Genomic DNA, 22,115 nt, shown 5'->3' on the forward strand with positions numbered 1-22,115 from the left:
GCAAAACTTTGTGAAAACTATAGTCTTAAGTTGATTTCTGAGTTTTTTTGCAAGCTCACAATCACATTTCCTGTGCTAACATTATTTTGTCTCCTTCCTTCCATTATCTGTCTTCACAGCTCACTTCACAGCATATTTCCCTTTATACCCTGTGCTGATTTGAATAGGCTCCTGGGGACTCAGCTGCTGCTCAGACTCTATTAATGGAGATTCCCTGGAGATGGGACCTGAGAGCACCAGATGGTGAGCAAGATGCTGTCACAGTCCCAACTCCTCATCCTCCTGGGGCTCTGGGTCTCAGGTGAGAGCTTCAGAAGAGCAATGTCTTTATAAAGCTGGAGAGACTGTTTTCACGTGCAGAGTGTACAGACTATTCCATCTCAAACAGACCTGATTATATATGATTCATGAAGAAACCTATATTTGGATATATATTTTATATACTTGTGATTTATTGTATGATCTTGTTCTTTTCTACCTGCAGGTGCCAGTGGGGACATCATGATGACCCAGTCTCCCGTCTCTGTGGCTGTGTCTCTAGGAGAGACCATCACCATGAGCTGCAAGGCCAGTCAGAGTATTAGCAGAAATGTAGCTTGGTACCAGCAGAAGCCAGGACAGCCACCTAAAGTGCTCATTTATAGTGCATCCCACCAGGCATCTGGGGTCCCTGACCGATTCAATGGCGGTGGGTCTGGGACAGATTTCATTCTCAGCATCACCAGATTCCAGGCTGAAGACGTGGCAAATTATTACTGTGAGCAAGGCAACAGCTATCCTCCTACAGTGCTTCAGCCTCAAACACAAACATCTTCTCCCAGCTGTGGGGCACTGGGTCCTGCAGCGGCAGCTGCTCCTCCTTCTCCCACCTCTTCATAGTGGAAACGTTCCATTTAGTAGTTAGTCTTCCTGGCTTACTTTTTCCTTCAATGGACTCTGTCTTTCTTTCAAGCCTTCCTTGTCATTGTAACTGCAGTAATTTTACTCTGCCTCCTTTCTAACTTCCCTTTTCCTTCACTCTTCTTTCAGTTATACTCCGTTCTTCCAAGAGAATTCTGTAGTTCTTCAGTTCTGTCATTATAGAAATGTATGGCAGCTTTTCCTGTAATCTTGATTGACTAAATTCATGGCTTTTACTTCTGCTATAACTGGAATATTTTAGAAAGTATTTAATTAATAAGTTTATTTCAGTTATATAAATAGAAAAGCTTCAAGTGACTTGGCATTATTTCTGCATGCCTTTCTAAAACACACGGGTTAAAGACATTCAGTTTCAGGAACTATCTGAGAAAGCCGGGACAGTGGAAACCAAACAAACCTACATAATCATTCTTTGTTAAAGTTGATATTAAAGAATCCAAGTCTTTAAAATATTTATGGATTGCTTACTATATGTCAGATGCAAAGATCATTCCTTTTGTTCTAGTTGTTGAGAGAGAAAATAAACTCACATATTAGTGAAAGGTTTCCAATGTCATTTTGCTATGAAGAAAAAGAAAGGTGAGAGGAAATGACTTGCTGTAGTAAAAGTTCATAGCTATTTAGAAGAGGATGATGTATCAGTTATTGCCATGTCATAAACCATCCCAAATCTCATGCTTAAAATGAAAAGCATCTTCACAGCTGTCCTGTCTATTGGTTAGTTCTGTCGGTATTGGCAAGGTTGACTCATCTTGGCTGGGTTTGCCCTTGTGTGTCCATTTAGCTGCCAGGCCCTGTTGAGTTTCCCAGGCTTGGAAAGACACAAATATGTTTTTTGTCTTTCACATGTCTGTTGCTGGTCATCACCTTGGCTTTGGGTTGACTGGACCACATGTCTCATCAACTGTCAGAATAATTCTAGGTGATTCTGATGGCTCTTGGCAGGTTTACAAGAGAGAATGCAAAACCTTAAGAGGTTAATTGAAGCCTAGACTGCATTTTCCTGAACAATGTAATTAACGGGACCACCTTGTTTTAAAGGGGAGGGTAAGTAGCCCCTAATATGTAATAGGAGAGGCTGCAAAGTTACATGGACCCCGGGAGGCATGAAATATTTAGGACACTTTTTGCAATTGATCAACCACAGAGAGCCATGGGGGGTACACTGGAAGGTATGATTTGTCCAACATCAGTTTCTGGAGGAAATGAGAAGGAATATAGAGAGGCTGTGCCACTCAGGGACAGAAGGAAAAATGAAGCTGCAATAATCTGTAACTGTGATAGGTGGACAAGCCTGTACTGCCTTAGGATTAATTGCATATCTCATTTTAATGCTTTGGATATATCCAAATAAGAAAGATTCCTCTGAAAGAAAAGTTATATCTCTAAGCTGGCAAATATGCTTTTATCTGGAATACAGTAGGGCACGATCCAGAGCCTCTGGGCTGGTGACACCATCTTGCAGCTTCTCTTCTGACTGATGTTCTCCAAACCCCAGTAAAAACTCCATTCATGAGGCTCAAATCATCAAGGCTGATGCAGGGTGGTGACTGGGGGATGTTCCTGCAAAGAAACAAGAAGAAGAAAATTGAAACCAAAGATTTAGGTTAAAAATATTGCAAGTTCTCATTCCTTTCTTAGGTTTTGTGTATGAGTGAAGATGCTATTTTTTTTCTTGCATTTTCTAACAAAACCAAGGGGGATCTATTCATATTTCAGCACCGCTGTTACAGTTGCTAGGAACAGAAATATGTTCATGATGAAGCATTTATCAGAAGAATACATGTGGAAATTATCTTAATCTCAAATCTCAGAGTTAAAATGTTTGCAGAAGGAATTCTCTCCCTTGAGAGCAGCAGTAGAGGCTTCCACTATACAATGTCCCATGACTGGTGTCCACTGTGAATGGGCCATCAGGACTGTCCACTGTTCATCTGTGGTGACCGTGGCATCATGTTAAACCTATTTCTGGGATTTGTTGGACACCATCTATGCCATCTAGATTCCAGTACATTTTCTATACCATGTTCTCTAAACTCCTCAAATCTATAACTATGGGTAGTCAGCCTGCCATTTCATTTTCAGCTCCCAGGAGACCCCACTGGCTTCTGTTCTTTGCATCCAGATCCTTGGATGCAATGTCAAAGAAAAAATTGCAGCAAATAATGTTGAACCGGCAAGGATGACTTTATTCAGGGGCTGCTATAGCAGGCGGAGGGAATAGACCTCAGCTCTGTGTAAACAAAGGACAGTGAACTTGTTGATGATGGTGAGTGGATAGGAGGAAAAGCACTGGATCCTGAATGGTTGGTCACTGGGATGAGTGAGGGATTTATTGAGGTTGTACTGAGGATGGTGTGCCAGTTTGAAAGGATTATGCATTCTAGGAAAGCCATGTTTTCGTCCTGATCCATCTTGTGGAGGCAGCTGTTTCTTTTAATCCCTTTTCAGCACTTGATTAGTTCATCTCCACAGAGATGTGACATACACAATTGTGGGTATTAACATTTGAGTAGAGGGAGATGTGACTCCACCCATCCCAGGAGGGTCTTGATTAATTTAGTGGAATCATTTAAAAGAGGAAACATTTTGGAAAATGTTTCACAGTCATGAGAACCCCAAGAGCCCATGCAGCCAGAGACCTTTGGAGATGAAGAAGGAATATGCCCCTGGGAGCACTTCATGAAACAAGAAACCTGGGGAGGAATCTAACAGATGTCACCATGTTTGCCATGTACCTTTCCAGTTAAGAGAGAAACCCTGAACATCATCGGCCTTCTTGAGCCAAGGTATCTTTCCCTGAATGCCTTAGATTGGACATTCTATAGTCTTGCTTTAATATCGGGCATTTTTCATGGCCTTAGAACTGTAAACTGCAACTTAATAAATTCCGCTTTTTAAAACCCATTGTTTCTTATATGTTGCATTCTCGCAGCTTGCAAACTAAATCAGATGGTTTGGTTCCATGGAGATGGATGACGGATTTACTGAGGTTGCCTTTAGGACCACTTGGGTGGGAATATTTTCCTTTGAGGTAATAAGGCTGCCTGGAGACTGTAAGGGCAGGGGGAGGAGGAGGGAGATAAGAAACTGCCTAGTTAGGAGTCTCTCAGGGGTCTGGGAAGCACAAGGGAAAGGCCTCAGATCATTGGTAGTTAGAATAGTTAGGGTCACAATGTGCCATTTTTTTCTGCTTTATTCCCCTGCAGTTCAAGTTCTTCTTTGCTCTTCCTTACCTGGTTTCAACACTGTGAGAAGGAGGAAGTGCATTGGAAAGGTACATGAAGGAGTAAGGCTGGCAACCTGATAAGAGATGGAAACAGTCTTTGTCAACAACCAAACGGTGTTTTCATATTTGACAGTACTGGAGTTCCATCAAAGTTTCTTTCTCCAGAATATTTAGATTATGTCAATGTTGTTAAACTTCCATTAAAGTTAGGCTATTTTACATATTTGCAATCAACTATTCGTTATTTGATATTTAGTGTTATATTTGTGAATGAATTTATTTTTGATGCTTTCCTTCATTGACTTCTCTTTTCGTTCTGCATTTATTAAACAAACACCAATTGTGTGTCTACTATATTCCAGGTACACTTCTGATTATTTGGTTTATAATAATGGTAATAACCATTTAAAGACATGGGCATGTCTCTCACAGTTTAAGTTTTAAAGGGCAACAGGTATTGATTAAAGAATGTCAGAAAGTGCAAAATTTGATGTAGGATATGTATGTACAAGGCTAGTCAAGGAATACCTTTTACGTTTTTGTGTGTGTGTGTGTATCTTAATGCAATGGAAAGATTTGGTAGGTTTTTAAGCAGACAGATAGCATCACCAAATTTGCTTTGTAAAAATATCATTCTGGTTTTAGTGGAGATAATTTTTTTGAAAAGAGTCAAGAATAGGTGTAAGAAGACAGTTAGGAAGCTATTTCAGGAATTTTTCCTGTATACCATCCATTTTCAATGCCTTGCAATGCTGACATTCATTTGTTCTCCCTCTTGCAAAGCATGTTTTTAATTTGTACTTTTAATCACCATCATTCTCCACTCTAGGGATTCCTAAATTATACTGTCTCTGTCTTTATCCTCCCTCTTTCCTTTTGGCTTCATACATGCCCCCTTCCCTTCTTCCTCAATCATATTTCCATTCAGTTTTATTTAGTGTATTTATATTATTGTGCTACAATCAGGTAGTTTTGTGCTATCCATTTCTGAGTTTTTACAATGAATCTTGTTACACAATCTGTATTCCTTCAGCGTCAATTCCCCCATCTCCATCTGTTCTAGTTTGCTAGCTGCCAGAATGCAATATACCAGAAATGGAATGGCTTTTAAAAAGGGGAATTTAATAAGTTGCTGGTTTACAGTTCTAAGGCTGAGATAATGCCCCAATTAAATCAAGTCTATGGAAATGTCCAATCAAAGGCATCCATGGAAATATACCTTGGTTCAAGAAGGCTGCTGAAGTCCAGGGTCTCTCTCTCAAGTGAGAAGGTACATGGCGAACAGGGTCAGGGTTTCTCTCTCATCTGGAAAGGCATGTGGTGAACATGGCATCATCTGCTAGCATTCTCTCTTGGCTTCCTTTCATGAAGCTCCCCAGGAGGCATTTTCTTTCTTCATTTCCAAAGGTCACTGGCTGGTGGGTTCTCTGCTTCTTATGGCTATGTCATTCTGCTCTCTCAGAATCTCTAGCTTTCTCCAAAATGTTTCCTCTTTTATAGGATTCCAGTAAACTAATCAAGACCCACCCAACATGTGCCCACCTAATCCAGCTTCACAACCACTCTTGATTGAGTTATATTTCCAGAGAGATGTTCTAATTACAGATTCAAACATACCATACTGAACAGAGATTAGGAGAAATGGCTGGATTTATAAAATAGGATTAGGATTAAAACATGGCTTTTCTAGGGTACACACATCCTTTCAAACCAGCACACTATCTTATTTTCATGTCTTAATAACTTAAGTTCTCAACATCAGTTCTCAAAGTTCACTCAATGCTAGTTAACATTAGTGAGACCATACAATATTCATCCTTTTTTTTCTGGCTCATTTCTGTCAGCATAAATGCCCTTAAGGCTCATCCACATTGTTATGTGTTTCATGACTTTATTCTGTCATTCAGCTGCATAATATCCCATCATATGTATATACCATAGCTTGTTTAGCCACTCATCTGTTGATGGACATTTGGGCTGTTGCCATCTCTTGGCAATTGTAAGTAATGCTGCTATAAACATTGGTGTGCAAATGTCCATTTGTGTCCTTGCCTTCAGGCCCTCTGAAAATACACCTAGTACTAGGATTGCTGGATCATAAGGCAATTCTATACTTAGCATCCTGAAGAACCACCAAACTGCCTTCCAGAGCAGTTGTACCATTTTACATTCCCATCAGCAGTGGATAAGTGTGTCTTTCTCCACATCCTCAGCAGCACTTATTGTTTTCTGTTTTTCTTCTTTTTACATGGGCAGGTACTGGGAATTGAGCCTGGGTCTCCAGCACAGCAGGCAAGAACTCTGCCACTGTGACACCATTGCTGGCCCTTTCTGTTTCTTGATATGACTGCTCTAATGGGTGTGAGATGATATCTCATTCTGGTATTGATTTGCATTCCCTTAATAGCCAGGGAAGTTGAGCATCTTTTCCTATGCCTTTTAGATATTTATTTGTACTCCATCTTCTGAGAAGTGTCTCTTGATGTCTTCTGTGCATTTTTTTTTATTGAGCTGTTGGTCTTTTTGTTGTTGAGTTGAGAAATTTTTTTTACATATTCTGGATACTAAACCCTAATCTGATACGTGGTTTCCAGATATTGCCTTTCATTGCATAGGCTGCCTTTTTACCTTCTTGGCAAAGTTCTTGATGCTCAAAAATGTTTAATTTTGAGGTGTTCCTTTTTATCTATTTCTTTTTTCAATGCTTGTACTTTGAGTGTAAGGTCTAGGACACCACCTCCTATTACAAATTTTATAGGATATTTCCCTACATTTTCTTCTAAAAGTTTTATGGTCTTAGCTCTGATGTTTAGGTCTTTAATCCATTTTGAATTATTTTTTTGTATCAGGTGTGAGATATGGATCTTCTTTCATTCTTTTGCATATGGATATCCAGTTCTCCAAGCACCATTTATTGAAGAAGCTGCTCTGTCCCAGGTGGATTTACTTGATCACCTTATCAAAGATCAGTTGTCCATAGTTGAGAGGGTGTATTTCTGAACACACTATTCAATTCCATTGGTTAGTATATCTATCTTTATGCCAAACATGCCTTTATGTTTTGACCACTGTACCTTCATAGTATGCTTTGAAGTTAGGTAGTTGGAGACCCCCCCACTCCATTTTTCCTTATCAAGAGATTTTTAACTATTTGGGGCATCCTCCCCTTCCAAATAATTTGGTTATTGGTTTTTATATTTCTGAAAAGTAAGTTTCTGGGATTTTAATTGGTATTGCATTGAATCTATAAATCAGTTTGGGTAGAATTGACATCTTAACTATAGTTAGTCTTCCAGTTCATGAACATGGTATGCCCATCCATTTATTTAGGCCTTTCTTTTTTTTTTTAACCAATTCCTTGTAGTTTTCTGTGTATAGATATTTTGTATCCTTAGTTAAATTTATTCATAAATATTGATTATTTTAATTCCTATTGTAAATGGAATTTTTTCTTGATTTCCTCTTCAAATTGATTGTTACTATTGAATATAAACACTAGTGACTTTTGGGTGTTGATCTTGTACTCTGACACTTTGCTGTACTCATCTATTAGCTCTAGTAGCTTTGCTGTGGATTTTACAGAGTTTTTTTTTCATGGACAGGCACTAGGAATCAAACCCAGGTCTCCAGCATGGCAGGCAAGAGCTCTGCCTACTAAGTTACCATGGCCCACCCCCCTTTCTAGGGTTTTTGACATATAGTATCATATCATCTGCAAACAGTGAGAGTTTTACCTCTTCATTTCCAATTTGGATGTTTTTATTTCTTTTTCTTGTCTAATTGCTCTGGCTAGAACTTCCAGCACAATGTTGAATAAGAATAGTGGCAATGCACATCCTTGTCTTGTTCCTGATCTTAAGGGGAAAGCTTTCAGGCTTTCCTTATTGAAGATAATGTTAGCTATGGGTTTTTCATATATTTCCTTTATCATGTTGAAGAAGTTTTATGGTGTAAGTTGTGACTATATTGTTTTTGGCAACAGTTTTTATCTTTTTACTAACAACCTTTCAAGCAGCAATAAGATAAGCAAATAAAAGTGAATGCTAAACATAAAAAAATCACTTGCTGAGTTTTTGCTTCTCAAAAAGCACAAGATGATAAATGTGTAACTTACATAAAACTGTTGTTGCTATTTACCATGTGTTGTGGGGCTGAACACATGAAAACTAGTAATCACCCATCTGTGAAAGAATGCTCGCATCCATTTTGCAAGGAAACATTTATTTGAAGAACACTGAGTCCAGCAGCAATTTGCCATATATATGTGCTAAATAATATCATCTGAAGCATGATTTTTCATTAGATTTTGCTTGGCTTCATTAGTGAAATAATAATTTTGCAAACAGTACCATAATGTCTATTTTACATGAATGACCTTACATGCTTCAAAAGAAAATATTTAAATCCCAATGCTGATTTGAATTTTCTTCATCAAATTTATAGTATCTAAGAAAAGCTTCCAGAGCAAGTAGTGTTAATTGGGCAGAAAATGGAGAAATCAAACAATGATCACTCCAGCAATGGCTTAATTTTAAAATTCCATAATGGCATTCTGGAATATTTGGCCTGACAATTCAATCAGATCCTCTTTTGCTTCTGTTCAATGTGAAATATTGGGCACCAGAGGACTGTTTCCAGTCTATAGAGTCATTCACTTTCTTAATGTCCACCCTAGTGGGAGAGTGAGCAGTCTCTTCATTTGACACTGCAGAGGTTCTGGATCTCAAGAAAATTCCTACAGTGAGATGAGTGGTGGCATTTAAAAAGAAGTAAAGCAGCAAATAATGGCTGTGAACTTGAAAGTGGGAAAGGAGAGTCAGCTGCACAATTTGACTGTTCTTCATCTTATCCATTTTAGGAAACAGATTGAGTAAGGCACAAAGGTCTAGAATTGAATTGCATTAAAGTTCTTTATGCACATGAAGCTCTGAGAAAATCTTGGTGTCACCCAGGGGGACACTTACCCAGGTTTGAGAGGGCTGCTCTAAGTGATGTATGCTTGGACAAAAGGGTCTAATGAGGTGAGGAAAATCAGGTGTCAAACAAACATATTTTGCAAACACTGTTAGGTCTCACTTGCAAGGGGAGATGTTGAATGTCTAAAACAAGAGCTATAATGTCACTCCATCTGGGGTCTTGCTTTTAAGAAGGGTTATGTTACATTATGTCATTTATGGCAGACTCACTTGGTCCCATCCAATATTCACTCAGCTGCACTAAGGGATCCTTGCATGTGTTTTTAAAATAAGTTTTAATTTTGGAATAATTTTTTATTATTTGAAAAGATGCAGAAATAGAACAGTGTTCTCATACATGCTCCACCACTTGTCCCTTAAGTTCACATGTTATATAATCATGTCAAATGAAGACATTTTCATTGGTACAATCATATTAAATAAAGTCCAGACTTCATTCAGGCTAACACTTTTTTTATAATGTCCTCTTCTTTTTTCAGGATCCAATCCAAGACACCATGTTGAATTGCTTCCCATGAATTTGTTACAGAAAAATTACATGACCTTTACAGACAAATGTCGTGGTCACTGCTAGTGCAATGCTCCAATTGTAAATAAACAGCACAAAATTTTATTCATAAAATATAAAAATCACTATTTTATGAGTTTGTCTGCCAAACTCATTTACTGATGAGTTTTTTGCCTCTATGTTAATAATTATCTAAATCATCATATTCACTCATTCATACAAAAAATGTATTTGAGCATCTTCATTTGGGCTTTGGAGGCACAGTGACAAAAGGGAATCTCACAGACTATGGAAAATTATTTCAGAACCCTGATGCATGGTAAAGCTGCCTGCAAGTGAATTGGTTCTTATAACTCACTCAGTCTGATGAAATGTCTGCAACAGGGACACTTGTATTGAGGGTCCCAGGTAAGGGCATGAAGTAGTGTGAAACATGCCAAGTAAATATATAAGGGGACATCAAGCAGAATTGTATCTGTTACTAAAAGATTATTTCCACTTTAACAATGTCATAAATTCCTAAGCTTAGAATTATACATTTTAAAAGAAATTGAGGAATAAGATGTTTTGCCTAGATGAAGACAAAAGTACAGTTACCTGATGCCTTGGGTGGAAGGAAACATTCCTATTAGTGCATTTGAAACTTTCTGGATGGTTAAGCAGCATGGGTTCAGGTCTGCTTGGGATATCCCCAGCTCATTTCTGTCTCTGGCTGGGGGCACTGCCAGAATATTGTCTTTCCACAGAGGAAATGGTCATGAAGGCAAAGAGGGGACAGATGATGATCATCTTCAAAGCTAATTCAGTTAAAATTTTTATACTGCAGTATTCAATCCAGCTAGTGTGATGTGGACACATTTGGAAAATATCTGTGTGGGAAAAGGAGCAGGCACCACATTGCCTCAGAAGAAAGAGGCCATCAGAATCTCAGCCATGAGCTAAATGGGAATATCATAAATTTTCTATTATTTAGTAGCCATTAGCAGTTTATTAGCTCACAATGCTATAGGAGTTTGGTTGGGTACACTGTGGCGGGTTCTCTGCTCAGGGTCTTATAAGGCTAAAATTACAGAGTCAGGTTACAAGCATTCTAGAGCTAGAGGCCTGAGGTGATAAAAAACTCTTCCTGAATATTTAAGAGGAAGGCCAGCCTTCTGCATTTGGGGCACACTCAATATTTCCACATGCATGGATGGATCTACACTCTTGGCCCAAGGCACTTAGAGATGCAGACAGAAATACCCTGATGCTAAGTAAGGACTCAGAAATAGTCAGAACTTGGAGAGAGGCAAGGGAAACCAAGAGATGAAATCCAGAGTTTACCCCAGAGAAGCTACAACAGGACCCATGGATGATTGGAGAGAAAGCCACTTGGATCAGAAACTGGAAGGAATGAACCAGAGGAAGACCTCAGAAGTCAGCCATGTGCCTTCTCAGCTGATAGAGTTATCCTGGATATCAGCTGCCTTTCTCCAATAAAATATCCTTATGTTGGTGCCTTAATTTGGACATTTTCATGGCCTCAAGATTGTAACTTGATAAATCCCTTTATAAAAGCCAATCCAGATGACTTTTTGGAAGATAGCAGAATAGGATAGGCTGAGTTCATCCCTGCTCCAAGAAACAACTAGCAAAATGACAGAAAAATGACTGGGACAGCAGTTCCAGGGTGCAAGTGACCTGAGTGGGTCTTCTACATTTTATGGGGAAGTCTTGGATGTAAAAGCTGAGGAACTGAGACATAGAGAATGGAATGAATAGGTTCTGTTGGAACTCCACTGGGGATTACAGGCTACACCAAAGAAATTGCCTGCCCCTTGGAATATAAACCCCCTCAACTCTACAGCCTGGAGCTCTCTTGTGGAACCCAGAAGCAAATAAGCTTGCTTTCCCTACTCAAAAACACCATCTAGCACATGCACAGAGTTTTCTGCTCCCCTTTCTATACGGAGCCTTGGAGTCCTCAGCATTGCACAAGTTTCAATAATAATAATGGGAGACTTTAGTACAATACTCTCCTCTATAGAGAGAACAACTAGACAGAAGATCAACAAGGAAATAGAAAACTTAAATGCTTTCATAAATGAATTAGACATAAGGGTTATATATAGATCATTACACCCTAAAACACCAAGATACACGTTCTTCTCTGGTGGTCATGGAAAATAATCCAGGATAGATCATATGTTGAGGCACAAAACAGGTCTTATTAAATTTAAAATGATTAAAATTATTCAAGGCACCTTCTCTGATCACAATGGAGTGAAGCTGGGAAGCAATAACCACCAAAGAACCAGAACTTTCATGAATAGATGGAGATTAAATAACGCACTCTTAAAACAATCAGTCAGTCAAGGAAAACATTGCTCGAGAAATCAGTAAATATCTAGAGATGAATGAAAATGAGAATACAATATAATAACTTATGGGATGCAGCAAAGGCAGTGCGGAGAGGGAAATTTATTGGCCTAAATGCCTATAGTAAAAAAGAAGTGAGAACCCTTAACCTGGAGGAACTAGAGAAAGAATAGCAAACTAAACCCAAAGCAAATAGAAGAAGAGAAATAACAGAGATTAAAGGAAAAGTAAATGAATTGGAGAACAAAACAATAGAAAGAATCAATAAAATCAAAAGCTGTTTCTTTGAGAAAAATCAATAAAATTGATGGTCCCTTAGTTAGGCTGACAAACAGTAAAAGAAAGAGGATGCAAATAAACAAAATCAGAAATGAAAAGAGGCTCATTATCACAGACCCTGAAGAAGTAAAAAAAATACCAGAAGAGGATTCTATGAACAACTTTATACCAATAAAAAAAGAAAACTTATATGAAATGGACAAATTCCTAGAAACACACAAACAACCTACACTGACTCAAGACAAAATAGAAGATCTCAACAAACCAATCACAAGTAAAGAGATTCAATCAGTTATCAAAAATCTTCCCACAAAAAAGGAAGCCCAGGACCAGATGGCTTCACAGGGGAATTATATCAAACATTCCCAAAAGAACTAACATCATTCCTGCTCAAACATCTCCAAAAAATTAAGGAAAAATGACTACAACCTAAATCATTTTACGACGCTAACATCAGTCTAGACTGCAAATAGGGTAAAGACACTGCAAGAAAGAAAGCTACAGCCCAATCTCCCTAAAGAATATAAATGCAAAAATTCTCAAGAAAATATTAGCAAATCTAATGTGATGACACATTAAAAGAATTATACACCATGATCAAGTGGGCTCATACAAGGGATGTAAGCATTTTCAACACAAGAAAATCAATCAGTGTAACACAGCACATTACAAAATCAAAAGGGAAAATCACATGATCATCTCGATTGATGCTGAGAAAGCATTTGACAAAATTCAGCATCCTTTTCTGATAAAAAACACTTGAAAATGTAGGAATCAAAGGAAGCTCACTCAATATCATAAAGGACATGTAGGAAATGCTCATAGCTAGCATCATACCCAAAATTGAGAGACTGAAAGCCTTCCCCCTATGAGCAGTATCCCCTGATTTAAGACAAGTTTTCCCTCTGTCACCGCTATTATTCAACATTGTACTAGAAATTCTAGCTAGAGCAATTAGGCAGGAAAAAGAAAAAAGGCATCCAAATTGAAAAAGAAGAAGTAAAACTTTCATTATTTAAAGATAACATGATATTATATTTGGAAAATCCTGAGAAATCTATGAGAAAACTTCTTGAGCAAATAAACAAATTCAGTGAAGTGGTGGGATACAAGATTAATGTGGAAAAACCAGTAACGCTTCTATACAAAAAGAAAGGCCTAACTGAGAAGACAATTAAAGAAAAGTCGAATTCAAAATAGCAACTGGAAGAGTCAAGTATCACGGGTGCGTGGGTAGTTCAATGGTAGAAGTCTCACCTGTTATATGGGAGACCTGGGTTCAATTCCTAGCCCATACACTCCTCAAAACAAACAAACAAAAGAAACCCAACAAAAACAAACAAAAAGATCCAACAAATGGTGCTGCAGTAATGGGATACTCACATGGAAAAAGAACGAAATGTGACCCTGCCATACAGCATACAAAAAAACCCAAAAAACAAAAAACAAAAACAAAGAATCAACTATCTAGGGATAAACTTAATCAGGAATGTACAGAACTTAGAAAGTTATATAATATTGATAAACTAAATCAAAGAAGATTTAAATAGGTGGAAATACATAACCTACTCATGGATAGGAAGGTTAAATGTAGTCAAGTTGTCAATTTTTTCCCAAATTAGTCTACAGATTCAATACAACACCAATCAAAATTAGAACAACCTACTCTGAAGACTTGGATAAACTAGTTATCAAATCCATTTGGAAGGAAAAGGAACCCCAAATGGCTAAAAATCTCCTAAAAAAGAAGAACAATATGGGATGATTAACACTTCATGATTGTAAAGCTTTTTATAAAGCCACATTGGACAAAACAGTGTGATACTGGCACAAAGATAGAAGTATTGACCAATGGAATTCAATAGAGGGTTCAGAGAAAGACCACCAAATCTATGGTCAACTGGTTTTCCACAAGGTCCCTAAATCAACTGAATTGGGACAGAATGCTCTTTTCAATAAACAGGCATGGGAGAACTGGATATCAGTAACCAAAAGAATGAAAGAAGAACCTTATTTGCACCATATAAAACTTAACACAAAGTGGGTCAATTCGGAGTACCAAAAAACTCCTATAATAAAATGTAGGGAAGCATCTTTAAGATTTAGTAATAGGAGGTAGCTTCCTAAGCTTTACATCCAAAGCATAAGCAATGAAAGAAAAAATAGATCAATGGAAACTCCTAAAAATCAAATGCTCCTGTGCTTCAAAAGCTTTATTAAAAAGATGAATAAGCAGCCAACTCAATGTGAGAAAATATTTGGAAATCACATATTGGATAAAGATTTGATATTCAGTATACATAAAGAGATCATACAGCTCAACAACAGAAGAACAAACAACCCAATTATAAAATGGGAAAAAGATATGAATAGATACTGTTCTGAAAAGAAAATTCAGATGGTTGAAAACACATGAAGAGATGCTCATTTTCATTAGCTATAAGGGAAATGCAGATCAAGACTAAAATAAGATACCACCTCACACCTATACGAATGGCTGCTCTTCAACAATCAGGAAACTAAAAATGTTGAAGAGGATATGGAGAAATTGGAACATTTATATATTGCTAGTGGGAATGTATAATGAGTTGCTATGGAAGACAGTTTGGCAGAGCCAAACTAATTATCAAGTTGCCATATGACCCGGCAATGCCACTACTTGGTATAGACTCAGAACTGCAAGCAATGACAGAAGCAGACATTTTCACACTGATATTCTTAGAAGCATTATTTACAATTGCCAAAAGATGGAAACAATCCATGAATCCATCAACAGATGAGTGGGTAAACAAAATGTGCTATATACATAAGACGAGATATTATGCAGTAGTAAGATGAAATGAGGTCCTGAAGCAATATGAATGAACCTTGAGGACATAATGCTGAGTGAAATAAGCCAGATGCAAAAGGGTAGGTATAGTATGATTTTACTATTATGACCTTGATAAAGGGAAACTCAGAGACTTATAATATAGATTATAAGGGCCCTAGAGATACACAGAAGCTAGAGACAGGTGAACAGATAGGTAATGAAGTTAAACATAAGTGTAAGGAATGTATAGATGTGAAGGAAGTTCATTAGTGGGTCTATAAGTAATATTGCCATATTGAGGGTGAACATGATTGAAGGTGGTTGTTTAGAGCCATATATCTCACCAACTGACATTACAAATATAAACAAGATCTTGCATGAACTATTTCAAAGGTACAAATCTTGTGCAAAGAGTAAATAATAGTGGAGTATGGGGGAAAACTACTATTGCATGCTATGGCCTATATTTAACAGGAATAGAGCAAGAGTACCATAGCAATACCAGGGGCAAATAATTATATGGGGGAGAGGACAATTGTTAAAGGGAAGTTGGATTTTCTATTTGGGTATTAGGGTGTGTTTATCAATTATTTTTCTCTTGGGAGCAATGAAAATCATCTAAAATTGAGAGTGATGATGATTGCACAATGAAGTGAGAGTAATATGATACCTGCATGGATTGTTGACTTTGGACATTATACATTAGCTCAATGAACAGAGGTGGCTGAGGGATACATTGACTGTGAAGTAGAAAGGCAAACTGTAGTGTATAGATATGATTGAATATTGTGTGGCTACAGAAAGGAACAAGTCATGTGCCATGCAATAAGGTGAATGAACCAGGGACATTTTGTGAGGTAAAATAAGCCAGAATCAAAAGAATAATTTGATTTTAGAAAATTATTCTCTTTTAGAAAATACCTTTAAGAAATTTGGGGTCTAGATTGTAGGCTCTTAAATATGAGTCACATTTAGTCCAAAGAGTAATCGTTATTTTTATGTTTTGAGATGCTTTGCTATATATGTATAACCTGGCATTTCCCTGGAATTTTAGGTACCTGTGGGACACCTAAGACTCAAAGTTGGAGTTCTGTAGTTCTGAAAGTCAGCATTACCACATAAAAGAAGTGTTAAAGAAATGGAAAATGAGATCAGGCTTCAATTAGAGGTAAGAATGAATTCTATTGGGTTGGGAACATGGTAAACCAGAAAATATGGCTAAGGATTACATAGTATATATTTTAGAACTCCACCTACTGTATAAGACCAAAGGAAGAGAAGTTTATTTTGTCCAAAACCTAAATTTTCTGTAGCACATAATCTAACTCCACCTGTGTGGATAGCTCATTTTAGCAACCCAAGCACATTCTGGAGCCCAGAAGGGGATGAGGGCTTGTAATTCTATATGCCCAGAGAAAACCCAGAGTATATTGAGAAGATAATTACAAAGTATTGGCAAAGTCCCCTGAGGAATGGGAGAAAAATATGAAACTATTAAGTTTTGCCACCAGGGAAACCCCGATGGTGGATCAAACATTAGGGACTCCTAAGTTAAATAGGTCAAGTCCTTGATCTTGAGGTTAACTCTTGTGAAACTTATTTCTCTAGCAGAGGTGCTAAGCCTACCTATAGTTATGCCTAAAAGTTACATCTAATAAACCTGTTTTGTTGCTCTGATGTGGCCTCTCTCTTTAATCCCAACTCTGCAAGTAAAATCATTGCCCCCCTCCACACACATATGGGACATGACATAGGGGTGAAAGTCACCCTGGCAATGTGGCTCATGACCTCCAGGGATAAGTCTGGCCTTTGCACCATGGGATCAGCAATGCCTTCCTGACCAAAAGGGGGAAAGAAATGTAACAAAATAGGAATCTGAGGCTGAGAGTTCAGAGTTGAGACACTATTCTGGAGGCTACTCCTACATAAGCTTCAAGACTACTCTTACACAAGCTTCAGCTAGATATTGCTATTTACCATGGTTTGCCAAACACCACCCAAGACCCTAAAGAACACCTAGGGTTCTTTCTGAGAGTATACAAAAATTTCACACCCTAAGTTTATTTTCTAGAATCCTATGATCTCCAGATGGGTTCCTATGGCAGATAAGTCCTGAAACCTAGAAGGCCACTCTCTCCAAGATCATCGTTTAGGTTCATTCCCCTTATCCCATACTATCAACACCCCTTTCCAAAATGAAAAAGTTAGAATTTGCCTAGTCCAAATGCCCTTAAAGATTGGGAGTAAGATCAGAGAAGAAGGAGGAATTATGACAGAGAAGATAGAACTTAACAATTGAGTATGACTGCTGAATCATTGATTTTTCCTTTTATTCGCCAGTGTCTTGGAGCAGCTAGAAGGATAAAACCTGAAATTGTGTATCTGTAATGTATATAAAACTCTGAAATTTGTTCTAGGACTACTTGTTATAATATGCTTTGAAATTTATTGCTTTTTAAAAGTGTTATATTTCAAAATAACAAACGTTAAAAATAAAAATAATAGCTTTAAATGTAAATTAAATACACAAATAAAGACAGAAACTCTCAGTATAGATGAGATAACAAAGATGAACCAAATATTGTCTTTAAGAAACTCACTTTATAATATAAAGGCACAAACAGATGAAAAGTAAGTGAATTTTTTGTTGTTGGTGGCTTTTTTTTGCAGTACTCTAGCAGGCTTTGGTATTATGTTGGTATGATGTTGGCTTCATAGAGAGTTAGGGATGTTTCCTCTTCTAGTTTTTTGATGTTTGAGCAAGAATGGTATTAATTTTTGGAATGTTGGCAAAATTTGTTTTACCAAAACAAAATTTGGTAAATTTGGCCCAGATGTGAAGTTATCTGGTCATGAGGTTTTCTCTGTTGGAAGATTTTTGGTGACTGATTCAATCTCTTTAGTTGTGCTTGGTTTGGTGAGGTCTTCTTTGACTTTACAAGTCAGCATGCGTTGTTACTGTGTTTCTAGGAAATTGACTTTTCCTCTAATTTGTAGACATGCAGTTTTACATACTATCACCTTATGACCATTTTTATTTCTTTGGGGTCTGTGGTAATGAGTCCCCTCTCATTTCTGATTTGGTTTATTTGCATCTCTTTTTTTTGCTAAGGTTTGTGGATTTGATTGATTAGGACCAGCTTTTAGTATTATTGATTCTCACTCTTGATTTTTGTATTACATTTAATTCCACTCCAAGCTTATTTTTTCTTCCTTTGTGATTAGTTTGGTGTTTTTTCTCTGGTTTCACCAGATGTGCAGTTAAGTCTTTGGTTTTAGCTCTTTCCTTATTTCTAATGTAGGTGTTTAGGGATATAAATTTCCCTATCTAGCACTGCCTTCACTGCATCCAACAAGTTTTGTTGTGTTTTGTTCTCATTTTCATTCATCTTGAGATATTATTGTTTTCTCTTGCAATTTCTTCTTTGATGAGCTATTGTTTAAGAGCATGTTGTTTAACCTCCATGTATTACTGAAATTTCCAGTTCTCCAATTGTTATTGATTTCCTGCTTCATTTCATTATGATCAGAGTAATCACTTTGCATAATTTCAGTCCTTTTACATTTATTAAGGCCTGTTCATGCCCCAGCGTATGGTCTATCCTGGAGGACATTCCATGAGCACTTAGAAGAATGTTTATACTGCTGCTTTTCAAAGCAATATTCTATATGTGTCTGTTAGATCTAGTTTAGTTATCATATTATTTAGGTTCTCTAAGTCCTTGATTCTCTTTTTAGACGTACTATCTATTGGAGATAGTTATGTGTTGATAAGCCTATTACTTTTTTTTTTTCAGTTTTGTCAGGCTTTGTCTTGTGAACTTGGGGCACATTGATTATGTATGTGCATATTTATGATTGTTATTTCTTCTTAGGAATTGCTTCTTTTATTAATATATAGTGTTCTTCTTTGTCTCATAACATGTTTGTATTTATAGTCTATTTTGCTGATATTAGCATAGCTTCCTCAACTTTTGTTTCATTACTGCTTGCATGGAATATTATTTACCATCCTAAAACTTTCAACCTATTTGTATCTTTTATCTATAATGAGTCTTTTTTAAAAAGCCTGCAATTGTATCATACTCTTTACCCATTCTGCTAATCTGTGTCTTTTTCTTGGGGAGTTTAATCCGATAACATTCACTGTTATTATTTGAAAGTTGTCCTTACTTCTGCAATTTTATCCTTTGGTTTTTATTTGGCAGACTATTATTTTTATCTTTGTTCATCATTTTTTTACCCTTACTGATGATCATTGTTTTTATCCTCTATACCAAGACCCTTCTGTCTTTTATTTTCAGCTGGCAGAATTCCTTTTTGTATTTCTTGAAGGGAAAATCCTTATTAATAAATTCTGCCAGCTTTGGTTTATCTGAATATTTTAAGCTCTCCCCTAGTTTTTAAGCCCAACTTTGCTGGAAAGTGGCTGGTAAGTTTTCTCTTTCACTATCTTAAATATAATGAACCATTGCCTTCTTGCCTCCAGGGTGTCTGATGAGAAGTCAGCACTTAGACTTATGTGGTGAATCATTTTTGTATTGCTGCTTTCAGGATTCTGTCCTTCTGTTTGGCATTTGAAAGTCTTATTAATATTTATCCTGGAGTGGGTCTATTTGGATTTAGCCTATTTGGAGTATGTTGGTGTGCTGGTTTGAATATGTTATGTACCCCAGAAAAGCCATGCCTTTCTAATCTATTTTTGTCATTGAAGAACCATTGTGTGTGTGTGTGTGTGTGTGTGTGTGTGTGTGTGTGAACTTTTTTGATTAGGTTGCTCCCATGGAGAAAGGGCCCACCAAATTGAAGGTTTTAATTATCTTTACTAGAGTCCTTTGTAAGAGGATAAAAGGCAGAGATAAAATGAAGAGTGCTCAGAGACAGAAATGTCCAGCAAAGAGCAAGCAAGGATGCAGAATCTCAGAGACAGAAGAGCCAACATATGTCACCATGTGACTTTCCATATAATAGTGAAAACCTGATGTCATTGGCCTCTCATCAGAGTCAAGGTAAATTTGTCTGGATGCCTTAAGGTTTTAGTCTACCAAATCTGCCAGAATGCAACACATCAGAGATGGATTGGCTTTTAATGAAAGGGGATTTATTTAGTTAAAAACATATGGTTCTTCAGAAGAAAGGCAGCTAACTTTCAACTGAGGTTCTTTCTTACATGGGATGACACAGGGCAACCTCTGCTGGCCTTCTCTCCTGGCCTCTCAGTGTTCCAACAACTTTCCCTGGGGTGATTCCTTTCTGCATCTCCAAAGGCCTGGGCTGAGTTGCAAGTGCTGAGATGAGGTATGCTGAGCTGCTTAGGCTGTGCTACATTAAGCTCTCTTATTTAAGCTTCTAGCCAATTAAATCAAACATCATTCACTGCAGCAGGCACACGTCTTAGCCAACTGCAGATGTAATCAGGAAAAGATGAGCTTCACATGCCATTGGCTCATACCCACAGCAGTAGAACTAAGTATCTTCACCTGGCCAAGTTTACGCCTGATACTAACAACCACATGTCCACCCCTTGTCAACATGGCAGCTATATGCATCACCTTAAACCATGCTTAATTCTAAATAGAAAACAATGAAAGACACATTTTTTCCTCACCTAACAATACTTAACTGTCCTGCATACAACTGGAAACACATTAAATCTCCCCAGAATAAGGTACAAGTCCTGGGGTAATATTCTTTCTTAAACTTGATACCTTACAACTTAAATATTATAACATGAATAAAACAGCCTTACAGTCCTCATTTCTGTAACTGATCACATGGTCATAGCTCATATTTCTCACTACCTTCTTCTACTGCCCATTCCATGTTCCCTTTACCCTCAGCAAGCACTTCAGCTGGCATGATTCTTTGCCTGGTGGGATGACCCAAACCTTCATTCCTGAAGTTTCAGAGCCAGTGGTAGTCTTGCCTGGATTGGGTTGTTGCAGTTTTCCATTGATTTTAATCACAGGGCATGGCAGTACTAAAAGATGCCCTAGGGGATCTCCTATATTCCAGGAAAACTCTTCTTTACTTCCATTGTGTACTTGCAGTCCTATTTCCCCATGATAGTCAGGATCAATCACTCCAGCCAGTGATATAATCCCCTTCTTGGCTTGTTGATCCAGGGGCATGATTAGCCTAAAGTGACCAGGTGGCAGTCTTAACTTCCAGTTCAATCAAATTATTCTTGTTTCTCCTGGTGGAAGCACTCCCCTTTTTGGAACTAAAACCTGTAAATCAACAGAGCTCAAGGTCTCAGGGACAGGAAACAAAAATTTTCCTAGTGGATAACTAGGGGTAATAGTGAGTGGTGCCATTCCATTCCTATCCTTTGGTTCCTGGACTCATGGATCCTGGCTGTGAGAGAAACAGCACCATACAGTGAATGCTGATTCAGAGAACACACAGCTTTCTGGAGAACATTACCCCAGCCCTTCAATGTATTGCCACCTAGGTGGCACCATAACTGAGTTTTCAAAAGGCCATTCCACCATTCTATCAATCCAGCTGCTTCTGGATGATGGGGAACATGGTAAGACCAGAGAATTCCATAAGCATGTGCCCATTCCCACACTTAATTTGCCATGAGGTGTGTTCCTTGATCAGAAGCAATGCTATGTGGAATACCATGACAATGGAGAAGGCATTCTGTAAGTCCAAAGATGGGTGTTTTGGCAGAAGTGCTGCATGCAGTGAAAGCAAACCCATATCCAGAGTATGTATCTATTCTAGTGAGAACAAATCACTCCTCTTCCATGAATGGAGTGGTCCAATGTAATCAATGTAATCTGTGTGCCACCATGTAGCTGGCTGGTCACCTCAGGGAATGGTGCCATATCGGGGCTGAGTGTGGGTCACTGCTGTTGGCAAACTGGGCACTCAGCAGTGGCTGTAGCCAGGTTGGCATTGGTGAGTGGATGTCCATGTTGCTGAGCCCATGCATCACCTCCATCCCTACCACCATGCCCTTGGGCATGAGCTTGGGCAATGAGAGAAGTTGCTGGGGAAAGAGGCTGACCTGTATCCAAAGAG

General features: G+C 37.9%; 1 pseudogene across 1 annotated transcript in view; it reads left to right on the forward strand.

Moving 5' to 3' along the window:
* Positions 1-240: 240 nt before the first annotated feature.
* LOC143661175 (immunoglobulin kappa variable 3-11 pseudogene) overlaps positions 241-22,115 on the forward strand; it is a 105,769-nt pseudogene continuing 83,894 nt past the window's right edge. The window contains exon 1 of the transcript XR_013164421.1: positions 241-301. The product of XR_013164421.1 is annotated as an immunoglobulin kappa variable 3-11 pseudogene (transcript). The remainder of the gene's footprint in view (positions 302-22,115) is intronic.

Source organism: Tamandua tetradactyla, chromosome 17, assembly GCF_023851605.1.
Source record: "Tamandua tetradactyla isolate mTamTet1 chromosome 17, mTamTet1.pri, whole genome shotgun sequence".
NCBI lineage: Eukaryota > Metazoa > Chordata > Mammalia > Pilosa > Myrmecophagidae > Tamandua > Tamandua tetradactyla.